Source organism: Chrysemys picta, chromosome 6 (genome assembly GCF_011386835.1).
Source record: "Chrysemys picta bellii isolate R12L10 chromosome 6, ASM1138683v2, whole genome shotgun sequence".
NCBI classification, from domain to species: Eukaryota; Metazoa; Chordata; order Testudines; family Emydidae; genus Chrysemys; species Chrysemys picta.
Genome location: NC_088796.1, coordinates 114254186 through 114275237, shown reverse-complemented (window position 1 = coordinate 114275237; position 21052 = coordinate 114254186). Strand labels below are relative to the sequence as shown.

General features: G+C 42.9%; 1 long non-coding RNA gene across 1 annotated transcript; it reads left to right on the top strand.

The window, feature by feature from the left end:
- Window positions 1-802: 802 nt before the first annotated feature.
- LOC135972272 (uncharacterized) lies at window positions 803-15154 on the top strand. The gene is made up of 4 exons (XR_010588699.1): window positions 803-861; window positions 6716-6853; window positions 12196-12292; window positions 13318-15154. It is a non-coding gene; the product is annotated as an uncharacterized LOC135972272 (long non-coding RNA).
- Window positions 15155-21052: the final 5898 nt, after the last annotated feature.

Sequence of the window (21052 nt, the reverse complement as noted above, 5' to 3'; positions counted from 1 at the left end):
ACTCCATGACCCTTATGTAATATTATCCAGGGTCTTTAAAGGAATAAATATTTTCTGGTTAACATTCTTCTATCACTCTGAATATTCCATTATGCTGCTCCTTTGGAAGAACACTTCTCATTCACGGCATCATGTTAGCAGATTCTTGTGATCAAGTCTAAAATTTTGCTAAAATATTATGGCTTTTGTTTTCTAAACCACAGATATGCAGTTAGGCTGCAAAAATGCATGTCTAATTTGTGTGTACGTGCAATTATGACAGTTGTGCATATACATTGGAGAACTGTGCATGCAAATTGACAATTAGTAAGAATCAAGTCTTCAGTGTGCAATCAACCCACATTTTGACAATTCTGCCGTGCAATACACTTTGTGTTCAAATACGGCAACTTGCTCTGACTGTGAAAGATCCAGAGAAAGAGATTTTATGCTCATTAGAGAAGGACAGACAGACAGGAGGTTGGGATGATCCTTTGAAGATAATTATCTAAATGTGTACACTTTATCCCATTACACAGACTGAGTATAAAGGGTGCAGTAAAACAAGTGTCTAGATCCAATTTGCTCTCTGTAGAAATAAAGGGGAAAAGATGGACTAGTTTACCTGATTATTTTTGTTAGGCATTTTACAGTCTCACCAAAAATGTGCTAGGGGCTTGTGATGGGTACAAAACCCAGAGAGACTAGAAAGGGTTAACAAACTGTGGTGAGCATAATCAGCCCTGCCTTCCACACCTGGAGTGGGTTTTAGGCCTGTAGGAAGGGGATGAAAAGGGGGTAGCTGGCTAGGAAGGAGAGCAGACTGGCTAGAGCCAGGAACTGAGCAGGATTATGGCTGGTCAGAGCTTCTCTGGAGAGAAGGTAGGCCCAACATTAGTCTGTTTGGATCAGGGGACCTGCTCATAGATTTTAAGCTAGGCCATGGCAGGGTTTCTTACCTAAGGAGAAGGGCGGGGTCTGAGTCCAGAGAGTGAGTAGATGCATAACAGCACTGTTTGGGGATTGGGAGTCTGCTACCTTGGAAGTGGGGGGGGAGATTGAACTTTCATAGTGTCCTGGCTAGTGGACTAAGCCATCTACCAGAGTTGGCTGGAAATGCTCTTGGGGAAACCGAGGCAGAGTAGTTGGAGCACTATGCCCAGGCAGAAGGGATGAGTTGACAACACTGCTATGTATGCATAGAAAGGCATGGTCTGTACCCTAAAGAGTTTATAGTCTGATGGAAGATGTGGTGCACAAAGTGAGAGCTACACAAGTGTGTTGGGAGATTAAGAAGATAGGGTTGTGTGTGCAAGGCTTGTTACAGGATAGATTCTACAACAGGTACAAAACTAACTAAAATTCTCTCCCACGACAAAGGGCCTTCTGTCCCAGACAACGACTCTCGGCACAAGTCCCCTTCCCTTCCATAGCATGCCTGAAGCCGTGGCTTCCAGGGCTGTGAAAGAAACTCCCAATTCCCATCCTTTGACTCTCTCACACACCCAGCCAATCAAGCTGAGTGCACGAACAGACAGCTGGCAGCATCCCTCAGGTGGCAGGAATGCTGTTGTATCAGAGAGGTCTACTTGTGCCTTCTAATGGGCTGAAAACATCACTGAGGCTGTGCAGGATCAAAAGGACACAATGTCGGGTTCTATTGATGTCATAGGGATTGAGAGGCTACAAAGGCCTGTTTGGACCATTGTCTTCCCCATCCTGCTTGTGCAGCAGCTTCTGGCTCTCAAAGGACCCTTTTCTCCTCACCCTTCCCCACTGGTGTCTGAGTCCTGGACAGTGAAGGTTTCGTCTGTACTGCTCTCCTACCCCTTGCCCTGCAAGTGTAGTCCCTGATGGTAACTCCGTGCCCACTCTGTGATCACCAAGATTTTCAAAGGCACTCAGCTGCCTTAAGGTGCAGATAGATGCAAACAAATCTGCAGATAACTTACACAAAAATAAGGTACATATTGGGCAAGGGCTCTCGTGTCTGCATTATGCCACTGTGGAAGTGGCTGCCTAATTTGCTTTGCTGCGAGGAGGCTGCATGAATTTCTTTTTACCCTGCACCAATCTTCCTCTGTGAGGCCCGGCCCCATAAAAAAATCACACATTTTCTTGTCATCTTCCAGTTCCCTCCTTGGTGTCCACCTGGCATTTTAGGTGGCTAAGTGGCCAGCTGGGGAACTGAGGGAATTATTTGCCCTATCAATTGTTGTCAGATGTGATATGTTTTGCAAAACTACAACCACTTATAACAGCAAGGAAACAAGTGCCAGTGCTGCTTTTTGAATTCAACGTGAATTGAATTAAAATGCTACGGTACTTATATGGCCCCCATTAGCACAGTACCTGAGCAGCTCATGCTATAGTCATCCTCATAATGCCCTGGTGAGGTAGGGAAGTGCTGCTATTCCCATTGTGCCTCAGTTCCCCTTGTGAACAAAGGCCTAGATCCTCAACACTATTTAAGCACCATTGATTTCAATGGAAGTTAGGCACCTAAATATTTTGTTGAGCATCTGGGCCTAAATGACTTGGTCCACGTCACACAGGAACTCTGCAGCCGAGCACTGAATCCCTGGATTCCTCATCCCTGTTCCTGAAATCTGGTAACAGCCAGAATTCCTGCCTTCAACCATTGGCCTAAATTGACTAAACTTCCCTGTAAAGCGATCTCCTGTTAAGAGTGAGAAATGCTGCAGGAAATGAGCCATCCTGTGCATTGCTTTATTAGTCCTTGATGGAAAGTATCTCCATGCGTTCATTATTGGAATCTTGATAACACTTGGGTATAGGCAAACACATTTGGCTGGAGATTGCACTGCACTATTCTCACTACCTGGAGGTTGCTAACCCTGTATATATATTGGGTTTTAAAGAGCTGCGATTAAGAAGCCAATTACATGCAATGAATGGTAGTATAGGATCAGGAGTTCGATGTAAAAACCCTCAGCTTTCCATTTGTGGAGAGGTTTTTTTTCCCCTTTATTTCAGAGATAGACTTGGTTTAAACACAACATAGATACAAATATTTATTATGGTTTTGATGAATCTCAGATGCATCAGCTGAAGGTCCTCCACTCTTGGTTAATTAGATTTAGCTGAAAGCTTCTGAATAGATAATATTAACCACTGCTGAAATATGTGTGCTGAAGTGGGGTTTGCTGCTGCATTTGTCCTAATTATTAATATAAACTCCAACAGAAGAAGAATATATCTTTTATTAAGATTAACCATAAAGAATCTGGCAATTCTTTCAACAACTCTACATTAACTTCATAAAGGAATTAATAGAGTAGAATTTTTTTTAATCTACATTTCCTTTATCACCACAAACAATATTGTCATTATTTTGGAGTGCAACAAGATGAGTGGCTGTAGAAGAAAGTATCTACACACATTGGCTCTAGATTATTCCTGATGGGAAACTAACTGCACACAACTTCTCATTAACTTAAAGCATAAAATAGCTGCCAATGAAATTTTAATAGCTACAAGGCTGCACTACTGTGTGTCTTGAAAACAGACATCTGCATCTTTAATTACATATTAACTGGAGAAAATTGATGTTACTGCAGTGTAAAGATTGCGCAGTTTATATCAGGCAATGCCAAGGTTCATGTCTCAACAGCAATGTCCACAAGGCCGGACTGTGCATCTTCTATGTTTCATGGAATGTATCTTAAGTTAATATCTTAATATTGGGGCCAGATTTTCAAAAGAACTCAGTGGTCAACATGCTGAGTTCTTTTGAAAACGCAGTCCTAAGAGCCTAATCCTCAGAGATGCTGAGCACTCATTTGACATATATGGTAGCTGTAGATGCTAACATCTCTGAAAATCAGGCCCTAAGACCTCAATCCTCTAAGAACAGACCCTTGTTTCCTTGCGGAATCCCACCGAGCTCAGCTTATTTACTTGCAAGCTCAGGACCCTATCCTGTTGGTAGGGCATCACCTGCCTGCAACTCTTTGCAAGATCTTTCCCATCCTCTTCTATTCAACCCAATGGAGCCCTAAGCAGATATTCTTTTCCTTCCTCCGCCAGTCCAGGCTCCTTCATAACGATGATTCAACGGGTATGATGAAAGGCTTAGCTTTCTTTTAACTGAAGGTTTCTAGAGTTATCTTTCCTCAAAAGTAGTTTGCAACTGTCCAAGCTACTACTTTTTTCAGTTTTATAATGAAAAAGTGCCATGTGCCTTCGAGACCAGGTGGTCCATCAGTAACACACCTAGGGCAGTTTGCACTCATGTGAATCTTGCAGTGTTGCAGGTGAGTGCCCAGACTTTGAACCTCTTTGTTGGATCCTGTTAGTTTAGTATAGAAATGAGACTGAGTGGTGTTTGTAATACTCCATTTTATGTACGTGTTCCAGAGGGTCTTGGGGGGGGGGGGGGGGAGGTTTTTTTTAGGGAGGGGGTGAGACGCTGAAGTTGTAAAGAATCACAGACTTAATAGTGAAATATTAAGTGATGCAGCAACCATGTGCTTGTAACTTTCTAAGCAAGTTTCTGTTTTTAGAGCCCGAAGGCAAAACTCTCAAATCTGGCTGCCTAAAGTTAAGCTTCTAAGTCCACATTTAGTCTTCTATAAAAATAAGGCTATTATGTAGCAGCTGAGCTCCTGCAGCTCTCATTAATTCAAAGTCTATAGGCCAGATTCACTGCCGGTGTAACTCAGCATATCTCCATTGACTTCAGTGGGGCTGTGGCTGATTTACACCAGGTGAATATCTGGCCCTTTAAGGCTTATTTAATGATAGACTAACCTAAGTAAGTATATTTGTAACCTTAAGAGTAAAAGAGTATTATTATGTAAGTTTGTTAATGTGCAACAGTAAGTGAAAGGGATACCTTGCAAAGTCAGATGCAAGTTTAGTCAAATGCAGAGTTGGTTGCATGCACCAGTTTAACTTGCAAATTTTATAATTTTGCAACTAAAACTTCACGTACAATAGTTCAGTATTTATATTTAATGTAAACTATGCCAGAAAAGATTGCAGATAGTTTATCCTCACAGCTCAGTCTTGCTGTATGGAGGATTAACTGGCTATTTCTGTGCATGCTGCAGTTGTAAAACAAGAAAATAAACCTATTTTTGTAAACCCAGTTTTGGAGTCCAGAGTGCCACTACCAGTCCCCGGAAGGCTATAGTTCTGTTTTCAGATGTGGTTTGGACTAAATCCTATGTCCTACAATAAAATATCACTACAGTCCCGAGTGCATGAGTTCCTTCCCAACCTTCCACAGATAAAAACAGGCAGTGATCTCATTTTAGGCTTAGATCTCAGGTTTCAGAGGTCGTGCCAAATGAAAACACTGAAAGGTGCTGTATAAGCCCAGCTCTATCTCCATAGACTCTGAGTGTACCAGGGTATATGGTCCAGGTTAAAATCTAAACCACGCTCCTTTGAACCACCTAAAGAAACTCCTGAGGTCCTCCTGGAAAGGAACACTATCTCACTGCAATATAATGGGGTTTGGCCTGGGCATTGTCCCAAGAATACTTACCACAGTTATGGGATGAGTTATTCATGTCCTAAGATCTCAGGGAGTGAAAGTGCTTATTTCCTTGAATGATATCTAGATTGCTGCAGTCACAAGAATGTCTAAAACTGCCTATACTTGCTACAGTCCATCTGTTAAAGGCCCTAAGGATTCTATTAAATATAGAAAACTATTAAACCCTCCTTCCAGCTCAGGCTTGCTGGGATTCACAGTGGATGCCTGAATATTCACTGGCCCAAAAGGGGAGCCATTTAAAAAAAAAAAGTCACTCTGTTCCTTTGATCACCCAGAGGTGTTTAGAACAGTTGTCAATTGCCCAGCACCCTGTTGGCCACTTGGTGGGCCTGTTTTACAGCGATGGTCAGAAATGCTTACTGGATGAAAGGAGAGAGGTAAACATTAGGGAAGTGGCATGCATTTCCTTGTGTAGATTATGCCACATAAAATGGAAGGAAACCTAATACTGTTAGAACTTCTCTCCTTTAGAGACCTGCCTGTTCCAGAGAATCTGGAGTCACATGCCTCGAAGCCTAGATTGTGATGTCTTGTTTATCTACCAGAGAGTAAGAGGGCAACCTATCAAAGGTCCCTGTAAGAGCTTGTCTATATGCAGAAGCTGCACCAGTATAACACAAGGTGTGATGTTACACTGATCTAGTTAAACTAGAGCAACTTCCTGTATGTAGCGCTAGCCTCTGTAAATAAAGTAAAGCTGCCTCAGTCTGGAAAGCTCTAAGTAGGTTCTATCTACCTGCAGGTTCTACCAGGTACAGGTAGCAGCCAACCCCAGAAGAAGAAAAATCCCAATGTGTGCCCACTTCTATCCAGTTAGATTGTGCTCTGCTTTATCTGAGCATGGACCCAGGGGGATGTGTTCCCTCCTGAGCAGTGAAATATACGGAAAGTTCTAGGGCACCTTTTCTTTGTGTATTCAAGGTCACTGCATGATAGTAACTTCCAGTGCCATCAGAGCTTGGTCCATGTCCGAGCTGAAAAGTGCAAGCTTGGAGATATTCTATTTGAGACCCACTCAGGTGTTGCTGCTTCTGTGGTCCTCAGAAAATCTTGGGACATTTCTGCTGGAGATCCTATGTTTGACCATGACCATCTAACACGTTTGTAAACATCACTGCCTTTGTCTATTCTGGATCCTAAATGGTGTTTAAAAATATGTTCGCTAACATGTTTGTTTTAAACCATGACTCCTTTTCCTCATCTTGCCAGTCCTATAAAGCACAGACTGAGGCTGAGGGAGCAACCTGTACCTGGAGGGTTCTAGACACAGGCAAGTCAAGGTGTGTCGAAGCTGTAGAGGAAACAGAAGAAACTCTGAGGAACTTGGTAACTGGAACCTCGGGGCTGGTATGGTGTCTTGATTTGTTTTACGGGAATTAAGCGCTAATCCTTTTCCCAAAGCTCAGACTAAAGTTGAAACTGTGCACTTGTGCGCCAATGAAAGGTTTATCTTCACCCTGAGGAAACTGATTATACCTTGACAAAACTGATATATTCCAAAGTACAAGACACAGAACTGTAAATCTGAAACTTCATAATTGTAACTGGTTATTCTTACTTCAAATAGTCTATTTAAGCTCAAGTATGAAGAGCTGCGTTTTGCTTTCCATGCTATCTATGTGCAACAACAAATGAAATCCTGAGCCCCAAGTAATAGAAATGGGTGCTGTTATGTTTAAATAATTCAGAGGACATTAATTTAAACACACAATGACTGTATATTAATATAATTAAATTCTTACTTGAAACCTTTCTGCAAAAAAAAAATAATCTCAGACTAAACATGAAGGCAATCGCAAGAGAGAGAACCCTAGGTAAATGGCATTGAGCAGATGAGTAGAGTTGGGTGGGAACTGGATTTCCATTTCACAGGCAATTTTGCAGTTTCCACCAAAAAAAAAAAAATCCAAAATGGAACAAAACCAAAAAATTTCCCCCAAAACAAAATTGTGAAAATCTTTGGGGTCAAACAAAACATTTCCTTTTGATCAAAGGAAAACACTTTGTTCCAGTCTCAATCTTTTTAATGTTTGTTATATATTTTTAAAAAAAAAACTTGTTTTGAAAAGTCATTTTGAAACAAAAACTCGAAACATTCTGGTCAGAAAAACTTCATTTTGGCTTTTTTCAAAATGAAATTGTCAAAATGGGCTCTCTCTCTCTCTCTCTTTTTTTGGGGGGTGGGGGGTGGGGAAGGTTTTGATTTAGTTGGAAAAAAAAAATCTTTCCAACCAGTTCAAAATGAACAGAAGTGCTTTTGGAGCTGTGAGAATGGACACCCGCAAACACTACTCCTCTGGCTCTTACTGAAGGTGCTGATGCCATTAAGATCCAACCTGTTTACCATCACTCAGACCAATGTTATGACATGGGTTCTTTGCATGTAGAAACCTCTCTAGTGTTGCAATAGTGTTTCCTTTTGATACAGCTGTGTTGTCCTAGAGTCACTCTAATTCTAGGAGTGAAAACACCTGATGTTTTGGTGATCCATGTGCTGCTTTATGGAGAGAAGGGATTATGTTTCAGTTTGTCAAACTGCAAAATGTTCTTGCATGTTACCAAACATCAAAAAAATTATGGCAAGGTGTAGTGGGGTGGTCACCCCGCTCCAGACCTGAGAGGGTTAAAGGCCAGCCCTGGGAGAGGGCTGGGGCTGAGAGCCAATAGGAAAAGGCTGGGAGGCAGCCAATCAGGGCCAGGCTGGGCCCTATAAAAGAGCAACAGAGCCAAAAGGCAGAGGTCACTCTCACTCCAGCTTTGGAATGGGAAGGGCCTAGCTGCCTGGGAGTACAGGGTGCCTGAAGCAGAGCAGTGCTGGGGAAGGACAAGAGGAGCCGGGGAGCTCCAGCCCGGCAACTCCCCAGGGTGAGGCCTTAATAAAGGCCTGAGGAGGTACTGGGGCTGCAGAGGTGGAGCCCGGGGATAGGCAGAGGCAGCCGGTCCAACCCCCTTGCCAGTGGTGAGTGGCCATTACAGACTGCAGTTTGCCCCAGTGAGGGGGGGCTTGGTGATGACTGGCTGTAGCCACTGAGGCAAGGTGGGCATAGAGGTAGGGGGTTCCCCTGGGAGGGGAAACCCAGAGTGTGCGGTACTGCTGGGGCAGAACCCCAAGGTAAAGGGCACCGGGGTCCAGGAGGGACACAAGGCAGGAGAGACACCAGCCAGCAGAGAGTGCTCAGACTGGAATCGAGCTAATTCCTGGACAATCAGTAGGAGGCACCATGGTCCGGGTGAGTCTGCGATCTGCTACACAGGGCATAAGTCACTTTAAGAGTTTGAAACAAACCCCTTTTTAACAATGATTCTGTAAAGAGGCTGCGGTAGCTGGGCAGGAGCAGAATAGCCCTTGCCATGAGTTTAGTGTCCGTCTTAAATGGTTAACGATAACCACGTTTGAAGTTTAGCTGTCTGTACCTTTAAATGAATAACCAAACACAAAACCAGTAACTGCTTAAGCACAGGGTTTAAGCAAGGTCTGATCTGGCCAGGAGTCCTGGGCTATTACTAAGGAACTCTTTTTCCTGTCCCGGGCTCACTCAGCACTGCTCTTCAGAAGAAGTGAGCAAGTCCACTTAACTGATCTGCCAGCTTCCTGTTGGTCAGCGTTGCCTCCTGGCCCTTCTAGGCCTCTGGAGGACTAAGTATCGTTGCTAGCCCAGCCTGAGCAGGTTTTCCTTAAGCCGGGGTGTCTGGGCATTGGTGCCTGCAGCAGGAGGCAGAGAAGGCTAGATAGACCCTGTCTCACAAGCCCACGTGGCTAGACTGCTTCCACAGCTTGAAGCAGGTAACAAACGTACTGTATATTATAAACTGATACAATAAATGAGTAATGCTACACCAGCTCTTACATAGACATGCTATTATGTACAAATGCAGGATATTCATATGTGCACACAGTACAGAGGGGTAGAATCCCATCTACCAATCCTGACAGATGAGTAGGCTTTCTGTCCACACAGTCAACCACACAAAGAGTCTTTGCATTCTGTGGACCTTTCCATTCTGTCATATTAGCCTGGCACTGATGGCACTCCATTGAAATTGATGGAGTTACACAGTGTAAAACCAGCATTGGAGAATCAGGCTGTATATATGGAATCTTTCTGGGTAAATTCCTAGGGCCACTGAAGTAAATGGGAGTTTTACCATTGATTTCAGTGGGGCCAGGATACCACCCTGTGTTTTCCATCATCTCTGGTAGTAATGACCTTTGACTGTTTGGTGACAATCCATTGTTCCCCATATCTGCTATCCCTTCCTATTCCTAGCTGCCTTTATTTGGTTAGTTATTGTGAAGAGTCAAAGATCAGTGCACAGAGATGTCTTGTGCCATATTTGCTAAATGGCCAACTGAACTGTGCGGGGGGAGGCAATGAAGACCAGAGTTCAGCGCTGGAACTTTGTCTTTGCTTTGGATGATTTGTACCACAACCTTAATTCCTTATTCTTTGCATACCCAAAAGCCCCTTTGACTTCAGTGGCTATCTTGGTGCACTAAGAATACAGGCTCAGAACTTTTTATAGTGTTTATTTGTGTGGGAATATCTTTTCCTTTTTCTCACACTCCCATTAACAAGAAAGGGTTGACATTTAAGTGCAAATATATTGATATGCATGAAAACACCTCCTCTTACAGCATATCACGTAAGTAAATTTATATTCAGGATTAGGATTCAGGTTGTTTGGATTTTACCCAGTGAACTGTAAATGTTCCTACACATTGATATGTGTTTAATTATGCTAACTAATTTTAAAAATGTGTATTGTAGTTATTCCAGATTTATGGCCACGTAACTGATTGCAGGACATGGCCCTAGGTTCCTGCATTGGAAGGATTTGCAACCTAAAGTCATGATCCTACAACCGTACATGTACTTAACATTAAGCACAAGTCAGTGGAGGGATGTTACTTACACACGCTATGAACTTTAAGTGTGTAAGTGTTTGCAGGATTGGAGGCTAAAATTAGAACAAAACAAAATCAAAACCGGGGAATAATGCTCTGAGGGGAAAACAGAATGGAAAAGTGGCTTTGCTTCATGGATTCCTTGTTTGATGCATTTTAAAAATGTAACTTGTATGTATATCCCAGATGTAGAATCACCTTTCAGTGGTGTATTAGGACTTTAAAACCAGACGCTCAGCTGGCATAGACATGGAAGTCAATGGCACTGCATCAGCTTACAGCAAATGAGGATCTGCCCAAAAGCTTTTGCATGAGATGTGGTTTCTAAGGGAGGAGTCAAATGAAGCATGTGGCCTATTGGAATGCAAAAAGAGGGAGACAGCTCTAGGTATGAAGGCCAGAAGGGAAGAAACCCCTCACAGCCATTGCATTTGATCCTGTCACCATAGGCACCGACTTCCCCTCTTTCCCCTGGGTGCTCGAGCCCCCCGCCCCTATTCAACCCTTCCCCACCCCATTCCAACTCCTTCTCCAAATACCTGCCCGGCCCCACCTCTTTCCCGCCTCCTCTCCTGAGCACGCCACATTCCCGCTCCTCCTCCCCCCCTCCCAGAGCATGCTAACACTGCCAAACAGCTGTTTGGTGGCAGTTGGGTGGGAAGTGCTGGGAGGTAGGTGGAGGAGCAGGGATGCGGTGCACTCAGGGGTGGAGAGGAGGGCTCAGGGGGAAGGGAGCTTGGCTGCTGGTGGGTGCAGAGCACCCACTAACTTTTCCCCATGGGTGCTCACGGAGTTGGCGCCTATGCCTGTCCCTCTACCTTAGTGCGTGGATCACATGCCCAAGAAATCTCTCAAAGCTATTAGAGTGCATTCTGTCTCACCAACAGCCATGCAAGAGCCTTAAACCAATGCACTGCAAAGCTTTAGCACCTTTTAATTTTGAAAGCGTTACTGAACATGTGCTCCAGGAATGAGTCTTTTAAAATGTTAGCATCTCAGTCTTCTTTCTTTGAAATGGGGGAACTTGACTTTGAATTCTTTAAATGGGCCACATTTTTTATTTATAGTGTGTGTGTGTGTGTGTGTGTGTGTGTGTGTGTGTGTGTATAAAATGTGGCCCATTTAAAGAATATATGTAGATAACTTTAATTGCAGGGGGGAGGGAATATTTCAGGTTGAGGCCGTGTGGGTCAAGTTTCGGTGAATTTTTATGGCTGGGTCAAACTTGTAACCTGCCTGACAATATAAGTTTATACTAGAAATGCTGACACCACCTTAACTCTAATAGCAGAAATGTGGTGCTATAATTTTCTTTGCTAGTTAATCTCCTGGTACAATAACCACTGTTGCCCTGGGAAATTTTAAATCTCTATAGGAGGGAGGGTGGGGAAAGTGTTCTTTTGCGAGCGTAAAAAGACGATAATAAACCAAATTAATATCAGAGGTGATTTCATGGAGTCTTTAGAGCATATTAAACCAAGTGCTTTCATGTGCTAAGCTATCCAGAGGTACTGTTCTCAGTTCTTTGCTTTATATGTGCATTTAAAGAGTTGTTTCCTTACACAGGTAGGTGGAAATATAGTTCTTTTGCCTTCCCCCTTCTAATTTTTGTTCTTGTCATGTATCTCTTGGATCCCAAGGTCACCCAAGCTAAGCTCTTCCCACAGAGAGCTGGTTTTTGACTGACACAATGCCGCACTCTCCTTTCTGGTAGATCCTCATGCAGGCATCCATAATTCTCTTTATTGTTCATTTGAAATGCAACTTTCTTATCTCTGCACAGCAAAAAGAGCTGGTCTCCCTGTCAGCAGGGACTTGTGGAGCAGCAGCACCATCTGCTGGATTATTCCAACATGGTTCACCTTTGCAGCGATACCCAGGTGATCATTGGTTTTGCTGCTGTTTGCAATGTACAGTATTCTGTTTGTTTCGGTGGCAGATAAGATCAATTCGCCATAGCATATCTGTTTAACTTGTTACTGACTTAAGGCCGAGTTCTGCCCTCAGCTGTATCTACGCAGCTTCTCCTGACTTCAGAAAAAGCTGCGTCCAACCAAGCATCTGAAGGCAGAATTAGGTCCTTAGGGAAAATGAGATCCTCTAAATTTGTGTCCCTTTACCAAAGCCACAGGTGGGATTTGCAGGACCACAGACAGACACAGAAGCAGGTCCCACTGCCTTGGTCTCTTCATCTTCTTTCGCTTTCTCTGCGACCAGCAATCTCCCCAGCTTGATTTTTTTTCTCTCTTCTCCTTCCCCTCAGACCTGTGTTGTTGTTTTTTTTCCCCCCCCAATTTGTCCCCAGTTTCTTTCCTTTTCCTTTCTCCCCCTTTTTCCAGTTTCTTTTCCTCTCTCCCACCTTTTCCCTTGCTTCTTACTCCCCTATGTCCCCCTCTTTTATTTGTATCTTTTTATTTTCCATATGCCCCTTCCCTTCAGCCACATGTTTTCCCTTCCACTCTTACTAAGAGATCCAAATGGAAGTGACACAACCAGCCGGGTCCCTGCAATCTTGCTAATACTAAAGCTCCGTGATTCCCTATTGTGCTCCCCTCTGCTCTTGTGCTGATCCGTTTGGACTCAAGCATCTATCCAAAATTGCACTCACCCCTTGCTGGCCCTCCTTAGTGTGAGAGGCGAAGCAGGCAGCAACCCTGCTTCTACCTGTATACTACACCTGACATGGTCTAAACTGACCTACTTGCAGAGGCATTTATGGCCCTGGACTCCCACCTGGGCTTGGCCCACAAAAACATGTGGCAGTAGCCCTGTTCTTTACTACCTACATTCAAGGTTATGTAGCCCCCTGGCTTCTTGATACACAATCAAGGAGATCAAAGGGAAGCTTCCACCAGAAAGGAAAGCTTCATTGGATTTCTTGTCTGTTCCTTCATTATTTTCACAGGCCCAGTGTGTCTTCTTGACTGGAATAGGGCCTATTTGCAAACCAAGAAATCATCCATGGCACCAAAATGTATGGCTGACTTCTGTTTGGACTTGTGCACAAAAAAAGGGTCATCTGACAAGTGGTGAGCTTTTACTGCAAGCAGAGCAGTGCAAAGCACCAGAGCAAACCCAGCTAATGGACATGTGCTCATCTGTGAAGATACCACAAAACAGAAACAACTACTTGGGCTGCAGCTGACTGACCAACCAATTTTTATTAATGAGTATCACAGAGGAAAGCAATTAAGCCTTGTTTGGGTAGCCTCTACTGTATGCATTATGTATTGGAGGTCGTGTTTTTGCTCACACGGCATTTGCATTGTGCTGCAGAGGAGCAATAGGGTTTCTTCTGCATTCTGCTACAAGGCATAAATCTATTCAAGTTCCTGATTAAGTATGATTACCTGTTACCAAAGATATCTTGAGCAATAAGATGGTGTACAAAGTCTCTTCTTTTTGTATAGGGCTGCTGGAACCTTGTGGCTTTTACAATCTTCTGAGCTGGCTTTTGCATTTGCAAAGTTGGATTTGATTTGCAGTCGTCCTTTATTTTTCATTTTTTGCAACAGAGATTCGTTTAAAAACCACAAAGATTTCCAACACATATAGAGACCTGTGCTGTGTATTTAAGATACTCACTGCTCCCATAATAGTACGGTATAAATACTTGCTAGTGTGTGTGTGTGTGTGTGTGTGTGTGTGTGTGTGTGTGTGTGTGTGTATGTATGTATAAGTGAGAGAGGGAGATAAAACCACATCTATCCTGTCATAAGCATTTTTCTCTTTTCCACTCCGTCCGCCAGTCTCTGCTCATTGGAATACAATCACAATCGCGTTTGAGTTCAAGTTAAACTTCTGAACCCCCAGTGCTTCAGTGGGTTCCAAATTAGGCAAAATGAGTTCACCCATTCCTAATATTGGATTCATAGCAACTTGAAAACCTGCTTGAAGGATGCCCCTATGTACGTACACCATTTCAAATAGTGCTTCCATCTCCTGGACAAAGAGCTAAGCTTTACCTCGGTTAGCACCTCTTTATCCCCTCCCACCAAGCCTCTCCGCTTTTGTCTAACTATGTCCTTTCTGAAATTCCATGTGGATCCCACAATTGCTCTTTGGCACTATCCCTCTTCCAGTTTGTGGTTGCTGGGAAGGGAGGGCTCTGAGATCAGGGCAAAGGGAAGAATGTGCCAATCGGTGAGTTCAGCAGCAGAATCACAGGGACCTACCTTTGGGCTCAGGAAGCCAGATCTGGAATGAAACTTAGTCCCACAGTCCAAAAACATGACTGGTGACAACCACATAGTTGGCCTTAAATGACTCCTGTGGCTAATTATTCATCTCACAGGAGCAGCACAAGACTCCAAATACTTGTTTACATTCATGAAGGCCTGAGAGACCCAGGCAGTGTCTCACCGTTTGACAATTTATTGGTGATGGGAACAGTTCCTCCTAATCAGATTGCTCTAACTGTGCAATAAAAGGTATCTGCAGATAACTGGGTTTTGCCATTACTTAGTAGGCTAGCCACACCGCTGTGAGCTGCACTTGTGATTGTGAAGATTTGGATGGAAGAAGTCACTGCCATTTATCACTTGTTGTTAATCTGGGTCAGTGGTCTCTAGCTCATTATTCTGAGACTATATTTGGCTTCCCTGTCCCTGGCTAAAGTTCCTGAAGCACACAGCAACCCAGCTTCTCTTTAACAATATATATATTTCTACTCATGCTTTTGTGAAGGTGAGAGAGATGAAGCGTGATTTATCTGCAGTAGTGAAAGTCATAGGTTTGGTCACCTGCTGTAAACTATTGGCTTCTTGGCTTGAAATTCTGTTTTTAAGAAAACCGCCTTATGTTAAATATAGGAGAAAGGGAAACATGATATTTCACATGTATACTGTTTGTTTCTACAGCTGAAGCTTGGAAGGAGGAAGACTGGGGCTGGAGGTAGGGGAAGAAAAATTGTTGGGAGGATAAAGATTTAGTGGACATTGGTACTGGCCATCCGAATCTGTACTAAGCCAAGGCAGACTCTTCCATAGGAACTACTTGGGGATCACAAGGGGAGCTGCTAGCACCGTGGACAGATCCTTAACCAAAAGCTTTTTAGGACTCTCATACGTGCCAATTCCCTTATGTCCATAGAGCAGGTTTCCAGAGGTGAGACCACCAGGACTTCAGGAAAAGGTGTATATTCCCTCTCCCTCTCATTATTGCTTGTGGCCCAGACCTTCTGGACCAGCTAAGATGTAACAGGTGCAAATCCAGACAAAGGGCAAAGGTGGCTCTTTGCCATCTTTGCATTCCTCAGATCCTGGTTAAGGGCTAATTTGTCCTAAGATGAGCTGGCAAAGCACTTATCTCATGGCCTGTTAATAGCTTCAATTTCGGCTCTATGGGAGCCAGCATCCTGCTCACTCAGAACACCCATTGTCCTGGGTGTTCTACGATAGAAGGGAGGACTTGCACCTGCTGGTAGCCTGATGAAATAATTAGCTCACCAGATGGCGAACCCAGGAAGGAAAGCAGGCAGTATACAAGGCTAACCCAGGGAGCAGGAGAACTGCAGCTGTATGATTGTATTGTATTTGGCATGTAAAAAGGAAACAAACACACATAGTGAAGGTAACTTGGTGGACCAGTGTGCTGCTTACTTCACCCAGATGGCTTGCCAGCCAGGGTTTTCCGGGAAATGAATGGGGACTCCGTTTATATGGCCCAAGAGCTTGTTTCTCTTTACAGTGCTTCTCTGGAATCATTTGACGAAGGGGAAAATAACCTAGACCCAGTGTGATAGCACTGAAAATACTCTGTTGCTGAAATTGGGACAGGAGGTCTTAAGGCTTTTGCAGTGGCATGACCTAGAGTATAGCTTTTTCTGCTCTATATAATCTTAGGTGTGGTGGCATTTTCTGTTACCAAACAATACATAAGAAACTTTTTGGACAAATCAAGCCTGGTGCAACAAGCTATGTATGTTCTTTTATCGAGGGTGTAGTTACTAGTGCAATACAAAATTTAGAGCATCTTCTAGTAGGTCAGCTGGATGCTTTGCACTGTCAAGAATCCAGATACAGTAGGAGGAAAGGTTAGTATTACTAAGACCCAGTGTCTCTCAAAATTAGGGTGCAGTCTACTAAGTGGGAAGGAGAGGACTAATAAAATGGATTATACTGAGCAATAATGCAGATAATCATAAAAGATTAGGATTGGAAGAGAGTTCAGGAGGTCATCTAGTCCAACCCCCTGCTCAAAGCAGGACCAACCCCAACTAAATCATCCCAGCCAGGGCTTTGTCAAGCTGGGCCTTAAAAACCTCTAAGGATGGCGATTCCACTACCTCCCTAGGTAACCTATTCCAGTGCTTCACCACCCTCCTAGTGAGAGAGATTTTTTTTTCCTAATATCCAACCTAGACCTCCCCCACTGCAACTTGAGACCATTGATCCTTGTTCTGTCATCTGCCACCACTGAGAACAGCCGAACTCCATCCTCTTTGGAACCCCCCTTCAGGTAGTTGAAGGCTGTTATCAAATCCCCCCTCACTCTTCTCTTCTGCAGACTAAATAAACCCAGTTCCCTCAGCCTCTCCTTGTAAGTCATGTGCCCCAACCATAAATAATGGCCATTTATGAAAGTCAACTTGTGCTTCTATGAGGCCATAGTTATTGCCCTATAGATAGTATGTAGCAGCAATCAAAAAACTATGAGAATGTTAGAAAGGGATAGATAATAAGACAATATCAATATGCCTCTATATAAATCTATGGTACACCTACACCTTGAATACTGCGTGCAAGTTCTGGTTGTCCCATCTCAAAACAGATCTGTTAGAATTGGAAAAAGTACAACAAAGGGCAATGAAAATGATTAGGGGTATGGAACAGTTTACATATGAGGAGAGATTATTGATTTTATTGAAGTCTATAAAATCATGAATGGTGTGGAGAAAATGAATAAGAAAATGTTATTTACTCTTTCATCTAGCATAAGAACCAGGAGTCACTCAATGAAATTAATAGGCAGCACATATAAAGTAAACAAAAGGAAGTATTTCTTCACACAATGTACAGTCAACCTGTGGAACCCTTTCCCAGGGGATGTTCCAAAGGCCAAAACTATAATGGGGTTCAAAAAAGAATTAGATAAGTTCAAGGAGGATAGGTCCATCAATGGCTATTAGCCAATATGGTCAGGGATGCAACCCTTTGTTCTGGATGTCCCTAGCTTCTGACTGCCAGAAGCTGGGAATGTATGATTGCCTGTTCATTCCCTCTGAAGCTTTGGGCATTGGCCACTGTCAGAAGACAGGATTCTGGGCTAGATGGACCATTGGTCGGATCCAGTATGGCTGTTCTTATGATGTTAGTACTATGTGTGGGAACATGGGTTTAAAGGAAAACCGAGACTGGATCAGCATTGTAGTGGGTATTCAAGTACAATACAGTGTCTCTCTAGGAACTGAGGAAAAATGAGGAATGTATCCTATGGAGTGCGGTAGTAATAGAGCTTTCAAGTAAATGTTAAAACAAGGGCTTGATCATGTGCGGTAGGGTGAGCGTCTTGAACTCCAATAATGGGAACTGACGGAGGAGTGCTCACTACCTTGCAGGATTGAGCCCAAAAGAAAAAGTGGATCAGTCTGCAAGTAAGTTATGAGCAGCAACCCCTTCCAGGCTGCCATCACCCAAACCTCTGCTCTTACTGAGGATGGGATGGAAGTGAGAGACTTTTCTTTGGCCTGAATGTCAAATAGAAAACATTTTCCCTTCTACATCCTTGTGGATGGGTTGAAGGCTAAACAAATGCTAAGTCAGGAGGCTTCCGAAAGAGGGAATGACTTAAAAGGAATGAGTGCAACCCAGCTCTGGCTTTACAAAGAAAATGCATTACTGAAGCCTTCTCCGAATTGGCTGTAATGGGCATTCTGTGGTCCCAGAGCCCCCTAAACACAGATCCTGGCAAAGAGAAAATGGTTGAGCGATAACTGAGACAAGGGAAAGCTCTAAACAAAAGAGGGGCGCGGGGGATGTATCTGTTCTGTTTCTTCTTGACCTTGGGAATGACTGACAGGTGAAAATATAAAGGAATGAAAGTTCCTGCCTAATGCTGCTTGCTTGTCTGCAGAGTGCCTAATAGCACACACTACCCAATGGTTAGAAGCCAATGTGCCAAACTTGGTGCAATTTCCCTGACACTTATAAGAACCAACTTGACTAAAGCACATATCTGCTATGAAATTATTGGTGTGTACTTGGCATTTAAATTTATTAGCTGACGCAATTTTTGTTGTACCATCTGCTACCCTGCTCTAAACTTCCTGTAACTAAAGACGCACAAGCCCTGGAGAATTGGCATTAGGTAAAATAGATTCATTTAATATAATTGAACATAATTGTGCATGTAATGCTTTAAGTTAATATTACTCAACAGATGTGCAAATAATAGCAGGGTGATTCGCCACCAACCATATGCTGGCGATCAGATAGAAACAGCATTGTAACACTTAGCAAGACTGACTCGTTATAGGGGATGAGTGGCTAGAGCAAGACAGGTATGGTTGTGACCATGGAACACTAATGCAGGCTTCAAGGAATGGTGATGCTCTCTGTCTGGGAGAGGGAAGTTGTTATGCTTTTTCACTAGCTGTTGGTTGGAAGATAATTAGTTAAAACTCTAAGGACTGCTTCCAAATAGGCACCTAAGACTGTCCTAAGCACCAACTTTAAATGGTCCTTGTGTGGATTCCAGTACAATTTTGTTTCCTTTATAATACCTCTACTAGGTGAATATTTCCTTGCTTTCCTGCATGGTCACTTCAAATTGTAGATGGAGCCTACACTAAAATCACACCTCCAAAACCCCCTGAACTTTGTGCTGATTTGGGGTCAGGTTGTTTTTTAAATCCTGATATGAATTTTTCAGCTTATGCTCGTGTCACCTTAAAAGAAGCTTTATGTATGTATCCTGTCCTAGGAGAGGGGTACTCCCAGCTATGAACGCAGTGCAGCAGTCATAATGATTGCCATAATACTGGGGAAACTATGCCACAGGTGGGCTAAAATTGAAATGTCTGAAAAGTCCTCAGGGCTCCATTTAGATTGGCTAATACTTGGGATCAAAGAGATGGCAGTTTCCTTTTTAATATGCCCTGAGAGAGCTATGACAGAGATGAATGCCTGGGGCATGTTTTGTTCTAAAACAAATGCATAAGAGAGAGATGTCAAAATATTGGTATTTAATAGTACCTGAATCTGATGCTAATTGCTATGGACCGGATTCTGCCATTCTTGACTTTACTGGGACTTCCCGCAGAGTGAGGTATTACTCATCAGGACAAAGGGCGGTAGAATCTGACCCATGGTAACTAGTATCCTACTGACTTCAATGTGTCTAATTCTCCAGGAGACAGTTTTGCAAGGCTGTCATGAAAGCTTGGCAGCCCAGGCACAAACTCTACTTGTCTCACTTGCGCTTTATCACAACGACCAATTTAAAAATAGATGTAAAAAAATTTTACTTGCCCAAAAAGTTTCACTGCCTGGGGTGAGTAAATGGAATTTTGTAAGGCTGGCTTTCATAGTAATTCACTTATTTCTTAGTAATTAATGCCATTTATTATTGATTACTGTTGAATGTGTTAAGAATGTTGCAGGGCGGTTAAATACCAAAACTTGATGGATTTCCCCCTTCTAGTTATTTGGGGCAGATTTAAATTCCAAAGGTATTCAAGCACCTATAGATGCAGATAGGCACCTCCATGGGAGTTTAAAATGCACCATGGATTTTCAACGGGAGTTTGGCACCCATCTGCATCTTATATAGATATAGTAAATCTGGCCATTAAGGATCTATTTTTAAGCTCCTTTTCAGCATTTATTGAGCTTATGAGGAGTTCTGATACTAGTTTCAATGGGTGCTGCTTAGAGCAGGGATGGTGTGTCTTCTGCGTTCTGCATTGCTCTGAACACACTGTCAATGCTTGACAAATTATACATGAGGAGAATAAGAACATGGAATCCATGTGTGAGTTTGTTTCAGGTTACATCCTTAAATAGTTTAATGCCTTAAGATATAAATGTTGGCTGCTGTTTGCAAGTGAGTGTATATGTTGTTTATTTGGTCTAGTGTTCTTTTTCTATGACCTGCAAATGGGAGGCTTACCAGTGTAACTATGGAGTATAAATAGGTTTTTAAATGTCACCCATTTTGTTAAATTTCAGCCATCAAAGTGAGAGGAATGAAGAACACCGAATAGGTAATTGGAAGAAACGATTATTCATTATCGATGCTGTGCAAAATTGTATTGGCTAGCTGTTTAGGGTTTCCTAAAGGTATAGAATAGTAGGCTATATGCAAAGACTGCCTGCTAGTAGCAGGAACAGATGTCCTCTACAATAAAATGCTACTTATTCTCCACACCACTGAGATATTCATTATTAGAACAAACACAGACAAAGTTTCAGGGCAAAGAAATGTGAGTTAAAGCAATGGCTGCAGAACAAGTAGAATGATTATCTACCTTCTTTAGCGACGTGATTTATGATAAATACTGTTTCTGGGACTTCTATGATGACAATTAGTAAAAGTTACTGTCAGTGCAAACAAAGTATGTTATCCCAGCTGTCTTTGTTTAGTGTCTATTTTAAGACTAAAAGAACAGGAGTACTTGTGGTACCTTAGAGACTAACAAA